This window comes from Bos grunniens, chromosome 27 (genome assembly GCF_055505025.1).
Source record: "Bos grunniens cultivar Pamir isolate PY7600 chromosome 27, Bosgru_T2T1.0, whole genome shotgun sequence".
NCBI lineage: Eukaryota > Metazoa > Chordata > Mammalia > Artiodactyla > Bovidae > Bos > Bos grunniens.
In genome coordinates, this window is record NC_141191.1 from 27118107 (window position 1) to 27137500 (window position 19394).

Here is a 19394-nt window from a genome sequence, read left to right on the forward strand (position 1 = left end):
CTTGAAATAGGCAGAGTCCCACTCTGTCTAGAACACTTGAGGAACTGAGGCTCTGTCTTTCTTTGGGGACACTTGAGAAGGACATATTCTTGCTATGTCATCTGAAGATTTACATTCCAAAAATAACCATTGCATTGTACTCGATTAACAGCATTCATGCATGCTAAGTGGCTTCAGTTGTGTCTGACTCATTGTGAGATTGTAGCCCGCCAGGCTCCTCTGTACATGGGATTCTCCAGACAAGAATACTAGACTGGGTTGCCAAGCCTTCTTCCAGGGGATCTTTCCAACCCAGGGATCAAACTCATGTCTCTTAAGACTCCTTCACTGGCAGGTGAGTTTTTTACCACTAGCACCACCCGGGAAGCCCTGATTAATAGCAACCATGTTCTATAATATTACTACCCTGGTGGTGGCTCAGAGGGTAAAGCGTCTGCCTACAATGCGGGAGACCCAGGTTCAATCCCTGGGTCAGGAAGATCTCCAGGAGAAGGAAATGGCAACCCACTCCAGTATTCCTGCCTGGAAAAGCCCATGAATGGAGGAGCCAGGTAGGCTACAGCCCATGGGGTCGCAAAGAGTCTAACATGACTGAGCGACTTCACTTTCTTTCACTTTCTATAATATTAATAACACTCAGTGTACTTGCTCCATGCCATCCCTAACACAGAATCATAAAACAGAGATAAACACTCGTAATACAGCCTTCCTCATCTCCTACCTTATTCCTCATCATATGAAAGCAGTGGCATTTTTCTCTGAACAACAGACCTAAGAATACTTTTCTTTTATACTTCCCCAAGGAGCACATTTCGCAAGAAACAGAGTTATAGCCACCAAGAGCAATTTGTGTACCTAAGGCACACAGAAATGCTCAGCCTGCAGAACCATCATTAGCATTCGATCACACACTTTATTCTTAACAAGCACTCCTTCGCCCTACAAAAGGAAATAATTGTACTTCTTCTTCATTCACTTTAAATTAATTTATCCTTGGGGGTCACAGGACTGTCAGGTTAGCAGCCCTAGAATCTAACATAATTATTAGCCTTACAAGCCTCCTTAAACAATCACTTTTTAAAAATTATGATTCTCTCCCAATCCTGGAGTTTAGAAAATAGGCAATGAGGGATGACATCTAACCAACCTAGACCTAGAGGTTGATTCCTAAATTATACAAGACAGGACACAGAGATTTATATACTTATTATATATATTTATCTGCATAATTAACAGATACTTACAAAGTATAATTAGGTTATATTATTATGAGTGATCTGAATTAAACAAAATTAATTAGAGAAAATATTAATAAAACCACAATCTTCCCTAGAGTTTGCTAATCTTGATGGATTTGAATCCATTGTGTCTTTTTGTTTGTGTCTACTTCAAAAATGTATTTAACAAAGATAATAATAAGGTGTGCTGGACTGTGTTTAGTCACTCAGTCATGTCCAACTCTTTGTGACCCCATGGACTGTAGCCTGCCAGGCTCCACTGTCCATGGGCTTCTCCAGACAAGAACACTAGAGTGGGTTGCATGCCCTCCTCCAAGGGATCTTCCCAACCCAGGGATCGAACCCCGGTCTCCCACATTGCAGGTGGATTCTTTACCATTGAAGCCACCAGGGAAGCCCAATAATAAGGTGTAGTCTGAAGTAAACAAAAAAACAAAACTTATGGAGATTTGAGAGATCCAGTTGATGCCACAGATTTTAAGTAGCAGCTCTAAAAGTTATGAAGCAACCAACATTTTAAAAAGAAATTTATTTCTGGCTTCACTGGGTCTTAGTTGCTGTGCATGGGCTTTCTCTAGTTGCTGTCCATGTTGGAGCATGGGCTCTACAGCATGTTCTCAGTAGCTGTGGCACACGGGCTTAGTTGCCCTGTAGCATATGGAATCTTCCCAGACCAGGATCGAACCCATGTCCCCTGTATTGGCAGGCGGACTCTTAACCACCAGACTACCAGGGAAGTCCCAGGAACCAACATTTTTAAGCAGTTACTCTATGCCAACTTATGTGCTGATACTGTACATTTCAGTCAGTTCAGTTCAGTCACTCAGTTGTGTCCAACTCTTTGCAACCCCATGGACTGCAGCACACCAGGCATCCCTGTCCATCACCAACCCCCACAGTTTACTCAAACTCATGTCCATTGAGTTGGTGATGCCATCCAACTATATCATCCTCTGTCATCCCCTTCTCCTGCTGCCTCCAATCTTTCCCAGCATCAGGGTCTTTTCAAATGAGTCAGCTCTTCACATCAGGTGGCCAAAGTATTGGAGTTTCAGCTTCAACATCAGTCCTTCCAATAAATATTCAGGACTGATTTCTTTTAGGATGGATTGGTTGGATCTCCTTGCAGTCCAAGGGACTCTCAAGAGTCCTCTTTAACATCACAGTTTAAAAGCATTAATTCTTCGGCACTCAGCTTTCTTCACAGTCCAACTCTCACATCCATACATGACCACTGGAAAAACCATAGCCTTGACTAGACAGACATTTGTTGGCAAAGTAATGTCTCTGCTTTTTAATATGCTGTCTAGGTTGGTCATAACTTTCCTTCCAAGGAGTAAGCGTCTTTTAATTTCATGGCTGCAGTCACCATCTGCAGTGATTTTGGAGCCCCCCAAAATAAAGTCTCTCACTGTTTCCATTGTTTCCCCATCTATTTGCCATGAAGTGATGGGACCAGATGCCATGATCTTTGTTTTCTGAATGTTGAGCTTTAAGCCACTTTTTCACTCTCCTCTTTCACTTTCATCAAGAGGATTTTTAGTTCTTCACTTTCTGCCATAAGGACACTGTACATTTACTGTCTTATTTAATATCCACAACAGCCTGATGAAATAAATTCTGCTTCCTTCAATTACACTGTAATTGTTACAGAGTAGAATTTGAAATTCATAGATGTGAAGTAAATTAATTACCCAAGATCACACATATTTACAGGTGGTGAAGCCAGGTTCCAAAGCATGTCCTTCCCACTACTTGAAGCAACTCTCAAACACTGTATTCTCCCCTCTCCAGTAAACCCATGCTGTGGTGGGTGTCAGAGAACGGGTCCAGCTGGCAGAGCAGACTAGGAGTCCATGAAGGAAGATCAGGATCCATGGGTGCTGGGATCCACATACTCGGCTGAGCCCCTAAAACTTTGTTTGACCCAACAGGTCAAATCCAAGAAATCACACAGTAAAGTACTTCTCCTGGGGCCAAACCAAGCCCAGAAAAACTGTTGTTGGTTTTTTTTTTTTTTTTTTTTTTGTGGTTACAATCAGAGCCCATTACAGAGTCCAGGAACAATTACAGGAATTAGAGGCTGTGTTGAGCAAAAAGAATAGCCATTTACAGGGTCAGACTGTGCTCATCGGAGAAAGATGATTGCTGAGCAAAGTGGAGAGGATGCTGAACGAACCCAAAGTCAGAACAGAGAGATCCAAGCTGGCCTGAGCTGACTGCCTGCTGCTCTGGTGGGTACCCAGGGAGCAGTCACTTTTTGAAGTGAGAGCTTCATATTCTGTCCTTACTTGACCTTCGTTTCAAACGCCTTTCACCTTAGTAGGCTGAGGAGCTGCCTGGGTCCTCCCAGTATTTGGTGACTCTAGAGAGAGCCGTGCAGGGAACTCTGAACATTAGTTTGAACCTTTGTGTCCAAAAGGTTGAGCGTGCTATGGAGATCCTAAGAAGGACTCAATAAATATTTGTGGAAGGCGGGAAGGTAAGGAAAGGGTGAGTGGGCCAGATTCAAGTACCACTAGCAAACCATTCAAAACAAGTCCTGGGTCCGAGGCTGTGTCCAGAAAGGACAGAAAGAGACAAGCTGAGCTCCAAGCTGCGGGATGGCAACCATCAGAAAAGAGACTGGGACCTCGGCCGCTGGTCAGGTGGGTAGTGAAACTCTCCAGTCACAAAGAAGGCCTGAGGGGACCGCCCTGGCAGTCCAGTGGTTAAGATGTCACCTTCCAGTGCAGGGAGGTGGAGGTTCAATGCCTGATCGGGGATTTCAGATCCCAAATGCCTTGTAGTCAAAAAACTAAAACACAGAACAGAAGCAGTATTGTAACAAACTCAATAAGGACTTTAAAAGGAAAACCCATTCAGTAGTGAGAACGAGCAATATAGCCTGCCTCCAAGGAACTAGAAAACCAAGGATGACCTCAAACACCAAGACACAGGAAGGAGGGGAGACCAGGGTGTCAGGGTTGGGAGGCATTGAGAATAGCAGGACTAGTAACCACAAATCCTGACCAGGATATTCCCCTCACCAGGGTCACTGTTAGTCGGGGGTAGAGTTGAACCCGCACAAGTGGCTCCGTACTCTTCACAGAGAATGTTCGAGGTCGGGCAGAAATGGAAACCTAACAGGCTATTGCACATCCTTCTGGTGGCTGGTCATGAGGAATGCATTCTATTCCTCTGGATAGCTGGGGAGGTGGGGTCAGTCCTCCTCAGTTTGGTAGAAAAGATCTCCCTGTCCTGTTTTTTTTTTTTTTTTTTGAAGAGAGAAAGGACAAAGGATGTTAATGAACTGTTACTTGGAGAAATAGGTGGTGGGGAGGTTCATCTATCAGGACAATTCTTTTAGGAAAGTGTGATGGAAGGAAACAGAATAACCCTTAACGGAGAGGCATGGTGTTTCAACTCAACAGTACCCTATCAATCCAGCCCACGGCTGTATATGATATTTCAGCTCCCATTGTGGGGCTATTTGCCCCTTCCTAGCATCCTTTACTATTCCCATCTTAGTACACTCTGTACATTCTTTACAATTTTATTTTTATCTCTAACACTATAAACTCCAAGAGAATAGATACCATGTGTACTTTTTAAAATCTCTGTATCCCCAGAACCCAGTTCTGTGCCTGCAATGCTCAATAAATAACGGTTGGATGGATGAATAAATACATGACTGAATGAATAAAGGTCAAGAATTTATCTCCAGGTTCAATTACAGAGAAGAGAAAACTTTAGTTTAATTCTTTTTTTTAATAATTTTTATTTATTTATTTATTTATTTTTGGCTGTGCTAGGTCTCCCTTGCTACACAGGCTTTTCTCCAGTTGGAGTGAGAGGGGGCTGCTCTAGCTGTGGTGTGCAGACCTCTCATTGTGGGGGCTTCTCTTGTTTCCGAGCATAGGCTCTAGGGTGGGTGGGCTTCATAGTTACAGCACAAGGGCACAGTAGTTGTAGCTCCCTGGCTCTAGAGCACAGGCTCAGTAGTTGCGGCTCATGAGCTTAGTTGCTCTGAGGCAAGGGGGAGCTTCCCGAATCAGGGATTGAACCTGTGTCTCATGCATTGGCGGGTGGATTCTTTACCACTGAGCCACCAGGGAAGCCCAAGAGAAAACTTTAGAGACAAGTGAAGCAGAGATAGTGTTGCTTCTAAGCTTCTGCTTGGAAGGCTCCTGAGGGCCGCACTGCAACAACATATAATCTCTCTCAACTTCTGGGGCTGGAAGTCCAACACTGACAAGAAAAGAATGGATGACAAGATGTCTGCAATAACTTAACAGTAATTTCTAGGTCACTTGCAAATGATTACCGTTAATAATTACCAGCTTTTATTGGGCCCTTTCTATTTTCAGAGCGCTTGCAGTCATTAGTTTGTTATTTCTCACAACATTGCTATGAGGTAGATCATCATTATTATCGCATTACAGATGCACTAAAGATGTCAAGTTGGATTTAATTGACCCAGGGATGTAGCTATTCTTAGTGGTTCATTTGCCCCTCTGCTTTCTGTTCTTAAAAATCTATTGATGCTGCCTAGAGGGAGATGCTGCTGAAGTGCAATATAGAAAGAAACATTGCAGACAACCACAGCGAATCACAGGAGCAGAGTAGGTACTAAATTTCTGAAAGGTAAGAGATGCCAGAGAGAAGCTTCGGTGTAGTCTAGAAGTGTACACACTAGCTTCCCATCATTTTCTAAAAACTTCCTTTTCTCTTTAAGGTGACTGTCACCTTGAAAATATTGATTTAATTTAACATGTATAGGTTTGAAAGCAATTAACACAATATGGCCTCAAAATGCTAAGGCAGCTTTCCTATCCATGATAGAGCTGAGTCTGGGGACCAAATTGTTTTACTCATATGGGAACAAATGATGTTCACTCCAAGGACTAAAACTGATAGGATCAAAGGCTGGAAACAGTATTGCCTGAAAACGCTGGTGAATCTGGAGAGCAGCACTTCAACTACTGGAACAATATGTCTCCAGATTCAAGGAGAGAGCTTTACCTACATGTCTATGGGAGGTTTTTCCTTCCTTCCATTGTTTAGCTTTCCATTTGTCCACCTGTAGAGACTTTTCAACAAGCACTGAAATTGTTCTTGCTGTGAGATGAATTGTGTCACTCAAATAAGATACGTTGGAGTCCTAACCCCCAGCCCCTCAGATTGTGACCTTATTGGGATACAGGGTCTTTGTAGAAATAATCATTTAAAATGAAGTTGTTAAGGTGGGCCCTAATCCAATATGACTGGTGTCCTTACAACAAAGGGGAAGGTTGAACACAGAGACAGACAGGCAAGGAGGGAAGAAGGCCAGGTGAAGACAAAAGATTAGAGTGATGCATCTACAAGCCAAGGAACGCCAAGGACTGTCAGCAAACCAGAGGCTACAAAGAGACAGGGAGGGAACCGACCCCTATAGGTTTCAGAGGATCCATAATCCTGCTGAGGTCTTGATTGCAGACTCCTAGTCCCCAGAACTCTGAGACAATAAATTTCTGTTTTTCTAAGTCACCCAGTTTGTGGTGATTTGCCATGGCAGGTCTAGAGAACTAATGCAGTTCTAGTAATAGATTAATTTCAAAAGAGGATGAAAAATGACATACCGTCCAAGGCACTGCCCAGTATCCAATTCTTCTTATTTTTTAAATAAAATAATTTATTTACTTGGCTGCACTGGGTCTTGGTTGTGGCATGCAGGATCTTCAGTTGTGGCAGGTAGGATCTAGTTCCCTGACCAAGGATAGAACCCAGGCCCCCTGCATTGAGAGTGTGGAGTCTTAGCCACTGGACCACCAGGGAAGTCTGTATTCAATTCTTCTCTGGGTAAGTCACTTCTTACTATATAATAAATTGGGTGTGCAAGAGACGATCTCCACCCTCCAGACCAATGGGCAACATTGCCAGTTGTTATGTTAACAACATTGTAATTATGGCCACAGTTCTACACCATAGAAACTCTGCTGAGTCTCTCAGTCCTGACTCTTTGGACCCCATGGACTGTAGCCTGCCAGGCTTCTCTGTCCATGGGGATTCTCCAGGCAAGAATGCAGAGTGGCTTGCCATGCCCTCCTCCAGGGGATCTTTCCAACCCAGGGACTGAACCCAGATCTCCCACAATGCAGGCAGATTCTTCACCAACTGAGCCACCAGGGAAGCCCAACTACCATCTAAAAAAGTAAGGCTTTTGTACTCAGTTTCTTAGGGATCCTCATTTGAAAACACATGCTTTTGGTTCCTTAAAAGACAACAGGGATAAAGGTGAATGGTATAATGTAATCTATCACCACTATGGAGAAAGTATTTTAATGTATTTCTTCCTAGTATCCATCCATCACAAGCAATTTTTTAAAGCACAGTAAATCAAATTCAAATAATGTTGAAGAAAAGAAATAACAAAAGGGGGAAATGAATGAAATAGTAAATATAAAATGAAAAAAATCAACCATGTCAAAAGTTGGTTCACATTTAAATGTGACAGATACTAAGAAAAAGAGAGATAAGACAAACTGTGAATATTGGGAAAGGAATAGGGACATTACTGTAGATTAAACAGATGCTAAAATCTAATAAGATATTATAGATAACATTATACCAACAAATTGACAATTTAGACAAAATGTATACATTCAAAGCAAAACACAATTTAATAAATTGACAGAGAGACAAATTTAAAATTTTAAACATCTATCTATTAAGCAAATTGAATCTGCAGTTTAAAGCTCTCACAAGGAAAACACCAGGGCTCTATGGTCTTGCTAGTAAATTCAGGAGTAACACCAGTCTTAACAAAACCATCCATAGAATTTAAGGGCAGAAGCCGTCTTCAACTCATTTTATGAGGCCAGCATAACCTAACAATGACATCACAAGAAAGGAAAACTACAAGACGATATTTCTCATGAGCATCGATGCTAAAACCCTAAACAACATGCTAGCCAAGACCTCTACAGAAAACCATAAAGCATTTTTACAAAAATTAAAGTGGTCCTAAATAAATGGATAAACCATATTCACCAATTAGAAAACTTGCTATTATAAAAATAGAAATTCTCGGGCCTTCCCAGGTGGGCCACTGGTTCGGACTCCTTGCTTTCACTGCTGAGGACAGGAGTTCAATTCCTGGTCCAGGAACTAAGTCCCACAAGCTTCACGGTGTGGCCAAAAAGAAAAAAGAATTTCTCACACAAATAGATATACAGATTCAATGAAATACCAATCAAAATCCCAGAAGGTTTACTTCTGTGAAAATTGACTGTAAAGTTTAGAGGAATAGCCAAGACAACCTTGAAGAAGAAAGTTGTAGGATTTCCCTCCTAAATGCCAAGACTTAATACAAAGCTGGAATAGTTAAGACAGTGTGCATTGGCACACGGATGGATAAATAATTTGACTGATGGAAGTAGATAGAGATAGCAAATAGACACAAGAAAAGATGCTCAACATCACTCATTATTAGAGAAATGCAAATCAAAACTACAATGAGATATCACCTCACACTGATCAGAACTGTCATCAACAAAAAAACTGTACAATAAATGCTGGAGAGGGTATGGAGAAAAGGAGACCCTCTTGCACTGTCGATGGGAACGTACAATTGATACAGCCACTATGGAAGACAGTAATTAGATTCCTTAAAAGACTAGGGATAAAACTACCATATGACCCAGCAATCCCACTACTGGGCTGAGGAAACCCAGTATATATATATCCTGAGGAAACCATAATTGAAAGACACATGTACGCCAATGTTCATTGACTGCAGCACTGTTTATAATAGCTAGTACATGGAAGCAACCTAGATGTCCATCAACAGATGAATGGATAAAGGAGCTGTGGTGCATAGACACAGTGGACTACTACTCAGTCATAAAAAGGAACACGTTTGACTCAGTTCTAATGAGGTGGCTGAACCTAAAGCCTATTACACAGGGTAAGTCAGAAAGAGGAAGTAAACAGAGAATCTAGAAATAGATAAATATAAATACTTGATTTATGACAAAGATGACACTGCAGTACAATGCAGGATTATGGATTTTTCAATAAACTGAGTCAGGTGGATATCCATATGGAAATACCATACTATGATTTCTGCCTCACATCATATTAAAAAATCAAGTCTAGACTATTTCAGATTTAAATATGAAAGGCAAAACAGTAATGCTTCTAGATGAGAGAAAATCTTCATAAACTGAGGAAGGGAATTTCTCAACTAGACACAAAAAACGATGACCATAAAGATTAAAAAAAAAGAAGAACATACTGGACTTCAGTAAAATTAAGAATTGTGTCCATCAAAAAGTAACCCTGAAAGTGAAAAGGCAAGACTCAGAATGAGATAAATATCCATCCAAAAATAACACTGAAAGCAAAAAGGCAAGACACAGAATAGGATCGATGCACATGTGTATATTTAGGATGCCGAGGCTATATAACTCCAAATATATAAATAATTCCTAAAATCAATAGGAAACAATGAGCAAAGGACTTGAATATACACTTGACAAAAGACAAAAATCAAAATGGCTAATAAACATATAAAGAGTTTTTCAATGTCAGTAGTCAGTAGGGAACATAAAACCACAGGGACATAGCACTACTCATCCACGGGAACGGGCAACACGAAAAAGGGCGATGTTACCAAGTGTTGGTGAGGATGCTGATGAACATTTATCCACTGTGGGCTGGGAATATAAATTAGTACAGCCATCTGAGTGAACTGTTTGGTGCTATCTATATGTATACCAGGGATATACATACCCTGAAAGTGAAAGTTGCTCAGTTGTGTCCGACTCTCTGTGACCCTACACAGTGCATGGAATTCTCCAGGCCAGAATACTGGAGTGGGTAGCCTTTCCCTTCTCCAGAGGATCTTCCCAACCCAGGGATCGAACTCAGGTCTCCTGCATTACAGGCAGATTCTTTACCAGCTGAGCTACAAGGGATGCCCAAGAATACTGGAGTGGGTAGCCTATCTCTCCTCTAGAGGATCTTCCCGACCCAGGAATCGAACCAGGGTCTCCTGCATTGCAGGCGGATTCTTTTACCAACTGAGTTATCAGGGAAGCCCTAAATGCTGGAGTGGGTTGCCATTTACTTCTTCCAGGGGACCTTCCCAACCCAGAGATCAAACCAGGGTCTCCTGCATTGCAGGCAGATTCTTTACCAACCAAGTTATCAGGGAAGCCCTAATTGCTGGAGTGGGTTGCCATTTACTTCTTCCAGGGGACCTTCCTGACCCAGGGATCGAACCTGAGTCTCCTGCATTGCAGGCAGATTCTTTACCACTGAGCCACCAGGGAAGCCCTATACATATTTTATGGCCTAGAGCTCTTACTCCTAGGTATACATCCAACTATAATATATACCAGCAGTTGCCAAACAAATATACAAGAATATTGAGAGTAGTGCCATTCCTAATAGTCCCCAAAATAAAACAACTTCATGTCCATCAAAATAAAATGGATAAACTGGAACACAACACAGCAATGAGAATAAACCAAATATTGTTACACACACTAACACAGACAAACCTCATAAACATATATTGAACAAAAGAAGCTAGATATTGAGTTGGCCAAAATGTTCATATGGATTTTTCCATTAGATGTTACCAAAGTCCAAACCAACTTTTTGGCCAAATCAATACAAAAGGGAACATACTCTATGTAAATAAACTTTATGTGAAGTTTATTATATAGAGTTGAAGACTGGAAAAACAAATCACAGGCGATAGAAGGCAGGGGGCAGGGAGTGAGTGGAAGAGGAGCTGAACAGACTAATCGGGGAGCTGGTGATGGTATGTCCTTGATTTGAATGAAGGTTATGTTATGAAAATTAATCAAGCTATATATTGATTATTATTGTATAAACATAAAGGTATGTGCACTTATCTGTTTGTATAATTTAATACCAATTCTCCTTGAAAAATGCATCTCACCGATAGTGGATCTTACAAAACCACTGGACTCTAAAATCTGGTGAATTCTTAGATTTAAGGGTCAAGGGAGAATGACTGACTCACCCTTGCTAGCAAGGTGGCAAGAAATGGGGCTGGGAGGATAAACTCTGGAAACATTGTGGTGGTCTTTCATTGCAATGTCAGGGATATGAGAATTTATTCAATGAACCCTAGAGGGTGAGATGGGACTCAGGGAGTCAAAATGAACAGATTCATGTTTACAGAAAAAAATCCTATACCAAGATCGAAATAAATTGAAAATGTAGAAGGGAGAGAAGACACAGAGGGACTAGGTAAGACGCTGTCAAAATAATGAGGAAAAAAATGAAAGCCTGAGATGGCAAAGAAGTAGAAAGTGTATGTTTTCACCCTGCCCATCCATGTCTGCCCTTGATCTGGACCTACCCAGTAAACAAGTACCGATGCGGAAAACACTGGTTATGCCTGGAAAGTTGCCGTCTCCTCAGCCCAGGAGCATCTTCATGTTGATGGCTAGCAGGAGAGGGGCTGGTCCCCAGAGCACTGCTGTCAGACTGCTTTTATTCTGATGAGTTCTTGGGTGTTAGTTCTTGCCATGCTTCACATCTCAAGGTACATTCAAGCATGGCATTTCCTGGGGAGTTAAAAGAGAAAGTCACGTTATCCATTGAAAAATCACAGGACAGAAACTGCAAGAAGCAAAGATCTGAGGACTACAAAGGTAGATTGACGTTTTTTGATGCTAACTTCTTTACTTGGGTAATACAGTCTGAAGTTTCAGGTAGACTGGAAAGGTTTTCTGGTCTCTTTGATGGATCTTTGTGCATAAATACCTTGTTCATGAATGGAAGGGGGATTTCAGATGTCCACAGGGCTGGAAGAATTCTTGTTATATATATAAAACCATAAACAAATTACAGCATTCCCTATCTTTTTTCCCTGTTTCCAGATAGACAGATGATAGGTAGGTAGGTAGGTAGGTAGATAGAGAGATAGACAGAGATCTTAAGGAATTGTTCTCATGATTATGGAGAGTTTGGCATATCCAAAATCTGCAGTGAGTTAGACACCCAGGGAGATAACCAAGACATCTGAACACCTGCTTTCCTTCTGGGAGTTTGGACATACGGTGCCATCCAGGCAGAGACTGCCTCTGTGAGCAGCTCCCAATAAAACCTTGGGCGTGGAGTCTCTAATGAGCTCCCTGGTGGACAGCATTTTTCAAGTGTCGTCACAACTTGTTGTTGGGGAAGTAAGCACATCCTATGCAAGTCCACTAGGAGAGGATCCTTGGAAGATTGCATCTGGTCCCCCAGACTTTAATCGCATATTTATTTTCCCTTTGCTGATTGTGCTTTGCATCTTTTTCTGTAATAAATCACAGTTATGATCATGACTCGGAGAAGGCAATGGCACCCCACTCCAGTACTCCTGCCTGGAAAATCCCATGGACGGAGGAGCCTGGTGGGCTGCAGTCCATGGGGTCGCTAAGAGTCAGACACGACTGAGCGACTTCACTTTCACTTTTCACTTTCATGCATTGGAGAAGGCAATGGCAACTCACTCCAGTGTTCTTGCCTGGAGAATCCCAGGGATGGGAGAGCCTGGTGGGCTGCCGTCTATGGGGTCACACAGAGTCGGACACGACTGAAGTGACGTAGCAGTAGCAGCAGCATGATAATGACTATATATCGACTTCTGTGAGTCTTCCTAGGGAATCATCAGACTTGGTGGTGATCTTGAGAACCCCCAACCCAGGGTAGTACAAGAACCCATCTTATTCCTTTTCCCCCTTGAACTACACAGAGACACGTACGAGAGTAAATCACATATTGTGTTAAAAGAACATTATAATGGGTAACATAAAAACAGCTCAAGAGGAACCAGTGATTATATAGTATTTGGGGAATAAAAAGTACTAAAAAATACAAAGTAATGATAATAAGACAAATTATACTTTTCCATTAATTCCAAAGGACATTTCCACTGATTTTCACAGAAAACAAACTTAATTATGTATGTCCAGCAAGAACTATTGTAAATCTTTTAAATAGATCCAGAATATTTTTAGTGACGATAAGTACAGAGATCCATTAACCAAAGAGAAAAATGTTTAGGGACAAGTGAATGAAATTTCAAGCCTAATAGGTTTTGAAATCAATTTATTAGAATTAAAAGGAAATCTTTCATGTATAATGATCTCTGGGTTTTGCTTAATAGTCACATTAATTAACTTCTCAAATTCAATAAAAGTGTAGGAAATTTACTTATGTTCAGTTCTTGACAAATAAATCATGGTAATTACATATTCACATGGCCAATGATAATTCCTCTAATTCAGTCTAATAAGCAAGAGTTCTTTTAGATAATTACTCCTTTTTAAAAAAGAAAAAAATCACATGTATAAAATGATTCCTACTGATTAGGAGTTTTGAGGCTTTGTTATGATGTATGAACAAGAGTTTCCGAAATCTTCAAGTCAGTAGTAACATCCTTTCAGGTCCAGCTTTAGTAAGATGTGTATTCACAGGATATCATAACACATCCATATGTGATCTCTGGGGTGGCGGGGGTTGAAGGTGTTGGGTGACATAGAACTGGGATTTTTTAATTTCAGGTCTGCCTGACTCCCACTGTTGCTTTATGGGGAACAAGTTAATATATCAAAATCCCAGGAAAACCATAGATGATGAATATCAAAACCCTAAGAAGTGATTAAAATCTAAGAAGTAAACCATACACCAAGCAAAATTTTCCCATCTTTTATACCACAAATAAGACTGGGATTCCATCACTTAACATTTGTAATCTAAAACAGTGATTTTCAAAGTATTATTCTCAGATCAGAGAAGGCAATGGCAACCCACTCCAGTACTCTTGCCTGGAAAATCCCATGGACGGAGGGGCCTGGTAGGCTGCAATCCATCGGGTCGCTAGGAGTCAGACACGACTGAGCAACTTCACTTTCACTTTTCACTTTCCTGCATTGGAGAAGGAAATGGCAACCCACTCCAGTGTTCTTGCCTGGAGAATCCCAGGGACAGAGAGCCTGGTGGGCTGCCGTCTATGGGGTCACACAGAGTCAGATACGACTGAAGCGACTTAGCAGCAGCAGCAGCAGCAGCATTCTCAGATCATCATCACCTGGGAACTTGTTAAGAATAAAAACTATTCAACAACAAAGACAAACCAGTTGAAAAATGGGCAAAGGACTTGAATAGGCATTTCTGATAGATGGACAGATAGATAGAGGTAAACAGTACATTTGTGCAAATGGTTAATAGGCACATGAAATGATACTCAATATCACTAGCTGTAGTGTAAGTGCTTGACTTTCAATTCCTGAGGCATTTATTTCAAAAGATATCCATTCTGAATAAACACATTGCCAGCTCTATGACACAGTTATTAATACTAACAAACCAACCAGATAAGGGACCAGACTGTCCCACCCATGGAGATCCCCTTTTGGAAAGCCCAAGGTAATCAAGATTGAATTATCCCTTTGAATAACCCACTTCTCCCTTCTTGTGCTATGATTCTTGCTCTTATACTTTCAATTAGCCAACAAGTAGTGAATCCAAGAAACTCTAGACACACTTCACTCTCAGACCCTAATAAAGGCAGAGCCCAAGCTCTAAGCTCTCTCTTTTCTCCCATGACCTCACTGTGGCCCTTGGTTGCGCAATATATCCTCCAGGACTTGTGAGTTAAAAGCATCTTCCTCAAAGTCCCCTGGTGGTTTTTGCTGAAGTATGTCCTGCGATCATAACAACCACAAGAACAGGTCCAGTTGTAAGTAGTGTCTCCCAGTGGGAAAACATCTATAGAGATAGCTAGGATTAACATGAGCCCAGTGAGTTCAGCAGGCATTCCAATGGAGAGCACTACCCCAGGAGGCTTGGGACCTGTGGAACATTAATCATCAGGGAAATGCAAATCAAAGTCACAGCCAAATACCACTTCCAACCCACTAGAATGAAAATGTAAAATATTTAAAAACAAACAAACAAACAAACAAAAATAGCAAAGTTTGGTGAGGATGTGGTTAAACTGCAGCCCTTGAGCACTGCTGCTGGGAATATAAAACGGTGGGGCCACTCTGGAAAATAATATGGAAAAGCTAAACAGAATTATCAAATGATCTAGCAATTCAACTTCTAGGTATATTTCCAAAGAAATTGAAAGCAGGAACTCAAACAGATGTTTGTACATCGATCTTCATAGCAGCATTATCCACAGCAGCCAAAAGGTGTGAATGACCTAAATGCTGATTGACAGATGAATGAATAAATAAATGTAGTTTATACCTAAAACAGAATATTACTTAACTTTAAAAAGGGATTAAATTCTGATTCATGCATATTCACACACCATGCATGAACCTTGATCTTATTATGCTAAGCCAGACATGAAAGGACAAAGACCAATTCCACTTACATAAGGTGCAAAGCCACAGCTGGAGACATCCAAGACAAACAGACTAGGCTTTCTCAACCTCAAAGGACAGTGAAGTCCAATCTTAACATTTCTGAGTTCTCACCCTCTCAGTAGCAGCAGTAGGCAGGAAGAACTGATTCATTAACAGTCATAAGCAGCCCTGGGAGTTCTAGAGAGTATTTGGAGAGGAGAAACCTAGGAAGAGTTGGACTTCTTAATCACCTGGCAAGTGAAAGTATATAAATTTGGTATAAATATGTGACCATATTTTATTGTTGCAGATCAGTAAGGCCCAGACTCTTGTGTTACAAAAGGGAAATAATAATGAGATGTGATTCTCAGCAAGGTGTTTTTTTTTTTCAACTATCCTCTTACACACTTCCTTCCCATGGTACCTGTCTGCAATAAGTTATAGTGGGAAAGAGTTTCAGCAGCCAATTCAGTAATATCTAAATATCCCTGGCAATGGAGAAGCTAGGCATTCAAGAAAAGTAAAATAGGAAATAAAATAGGAAGAACAGAGACTTTCAAGTCAGACAGAGGGCAGTAGGTTCTCCAGGGGTTCCCTGGGGGCTCCATTTCTTAGCGATACTTTGAGAAGCATTGTAGCCTGTACTTGATTAATGGATGATGTTATTATTCCTGTTATATGTTAGCAGTAGACCTATGAAAGGGGCTTCCCTAGTGGCTCACTGGTAAAGAATCCGCCTGCGATGCAGGAGATTCGGGTTCGATCCCTGGGTTGGGAAGATCCACTAGAGAAGGGAATGGCAACCCACTCCAGTATTCATGCCTGCAGAATCCCATGAACAGAGAAGCCTGCAGTCCATGGGGTCGAAAAGAGTCAGACATGACTGAAGCAACTGAACAACAGCAACCGCAGACCCGTGAAAGAAGTGCATTTAGTAAACTCTTATCTACTGCTTACTTACATCTGCTTCGTTTTTTTGTTTTTTAACTTTTTAATTGGAGGATAATTGCTTTACAATGTTGTGGGGGTTTTTTAAAAAAAGATTTTAAAAATATGAACCATTTTTTAAAAGCCTTCATTGCATTTGTTACAATGGTGCTTCTGCTTTATATTTTGGGTTTTTTTTTTGGCTGCGAAGCATAAGGGATCTTAGCTCCCAGATCCCATATGGGGACGAACCTGCAACCCCTGCACTGTAAGTCAAAGTCTTAACCAGTAGACTGCCAGGGTAGTCCCAACTTACATCTGCTTTGATTTCACAAGACCCCATAAGCACTCTGAGTATTCTCAACAGGGACCAAGAGCCACTGGATTCTCTATTTTAATCCATTGTCTCTATCACTTTGGAGCACCTCCTCTTCCACTAATAATAACCACTCTTGGTAGCAGACCTCTTTGGGTATTCTCTACTTCTCCAAGTCTGAATAGTGATGATTATGTATTTCCAATCTTAATCAAGGCTTAAGATATTAAGTCAGCCCAATCAATAGAAGCTTTGTATAATTCAAGTTGAGCACCTCTTATTTTGCTTGAGAAAAGCCGTAAGGATGCTCTCGCTTCTTAGAAAGGGTTGGCTGAAGTCTAAAGATTTTCAATAAGTTCAAATTGCCAGAGACATTTGTTTCTCAGAGGGTTTGAAAGAAAAACAATGAAAAGAATTTGAGAGTACTGTATAGGAAAGAATTATAAAGGTGATTACCCACATTAGTCACATTTTATCCATTTTCTTTCTCTGCTTTTTTTCCTAAAAAACTAGAAAAGGGACCCAATAAAAACACTGAAATCTGTGAGATTTTCAGCGTTGTACAAAATAACAGAAGTACTATTTAATGAAGGTGTGATTCCATGAAGCTTTCAACACAGTAGAGTCGTACGTATTTGCAGCCCTCTGCATGTGAGGACCCATATGCAGGGGTGATACTGGTATTAATCTGCTCTTGGGATGTAAATAAAAAATGGCAGTGCTGTAACTGCCAGCACCTGTTCAAATGTTCTGTCCAAGTTAGGGGCTGAGACGACACTCCATAAAGATACGGATCAGTGGTGTTCATAAGAACTTCTCGGGTGCCCTTGGGTTGGCATGGAGCTCATTAAGGGAGATGGTGGTGTGAATCTTGGCACTTTGCTCACAGAGTGGAAACAATGATGCTGCTTTTGATCTGCCTCTAGAAGCATGGGAGGCCTGGGAGTCCAGGAGGCAGCTCCTTCCATGATTTTAATGCCATTAATACTACTCACCATTTAAAACGAGATCTTGGTAATCAATAATGGTGCTTCATGAATACACACCACACCTAACCGGCTGATTGGTGTTTGCTGGAGATCAGTGAGATTTTCGGTGTTGTACAAAGTAACAGAACTACTATTACTGAAGGTATGAGTCCATGAAGCTTTAAACACAGTAGAGTTGTACGCATTTGCAACCCTCTGCATGTGAGGAGTTCATTTAGTAAAGTCTTATCTTCTGCTTACTTACCTCTGCTTTGTTTTAAATTTTTAAATTGGAGGATAATAGCTTTACAACATTGTGGTTTTTTTTTTTTTTTTTTTTAAGATTTTTTTAGTGACAGTCAACCCACTCCAGTGTTCTTGCCTGGAGAATCCCAGGGATGGTGGAGCCTGGTGGGCTGCCGTCTATGGGGTCGCACAGAGTCGGACATGACTGAAGCGACTTAGCAGCAGCAGCAGCAGCAGTGATAGTCAAAGTATGAAATAATCTATATGGTCCAGCCACCAGCTTGTCAGATGTCAACCTGACATATGTCAGTCAACAACAATCAGTGCAGCCCTACTACTGCTTTTTTTTTTTTTTAATTATTTTATGTTGGAGTACAGATGATTAACAATGTGTATTGTGTTAGTTTTAGGTATGGCAAAGTAATTTAGGTATACATGTATCTATTCTTTTTCAAATTCTTTTCCTATGTAGGTTATTATAGAATATTGAGCGGAGTGCCCCGTGCAGTACGTCCTTGTTGGTTATCTATTTTAAATATAGCAGTGTGTACATGTCAGTTCCAGGCTCCCAGTCTATCTCTCCCTTCAGCTGTTCCCCCCGGTAACCACAAGTTTGTTCTCTAAGTCTGTGAGTCTGTTTCTGTTTTTTTAAATAAGTTCGTTTGTATCGTTTCTATTTAGATTCCACATACAAGGGATGTCATACAATATTTCTCTCTGTCTGACTTACTTCACTCAATAGGACACTCTCTAGGTCCACCCCTGTCGCTGCAAATGGCATTATTTCATTCTTTTTAATGGCTGAGTGATATTCTATTGTGTACATATAAAACAGCTTACAACATCTTCCTTATGCAATCCTCTGTCAATGGACAACTAGGTGCTTCTCTGTCCTGGCTCTTGTAAAAAGCACTGCAGTGAACATCAGGGTGCACGTATCCTTTAGAACCATGTTTTCTTTGGATATATGCCCAGGAGTGGATTGCTGGATCGTATGGTGGCTCTATTTTTAGTTTTTTAAGGAACCTCCATATTGTTCTCCCATAGTGTCTGCACCAATTTACATTCCCACTAACAGTGTAGCCCTACTACTGCTTTTCAGCTGAACAGCAGTCCTGCTTATGTTGAATTCTTTAGAATCTGGGTACATTGTAAGAGATCTGCCATAGACTGATTACCAACTCCAGAACCCAAATGAGAAGACCAGATCTTCTTGAGATCTTTGACCCTAAGCATGAAAGGATACATGGAGGTAGATACAGAACAGTCAAATAAGGGACAAAAGAAAAGAGTGTAAACATTCACCTTTAAGGTCCCTATGGAACTCTGATTTTTTGAAAGGACAGAATCT

The 19394-nt window shown here is 41.0% G+C and overlaps 1 long non-coding RNA gene across 3 annotated transcripts in view; it reads right to left on the bottom strand.

The window, feature by feature from the left end:
• LOC147343679 (uncharacterized) overlaps nt 1-19394 on the bottom strand; it is a 117424-nt gene that overhangs the window by 71173 nt on the left and 26857 nt on the right. For all 3 annotated transcript variants that reach the window (XR_015155938.1, XR_015155939.1, XR_015155940.1), the window contains exon 2: nt 11602-11809. This is a non-coding gene — a long non-coding RNA (uncharacterized LOC147343679). The remainder of the gene's footprint in view (nt 1-11601; nt 11810-19394) is intronic.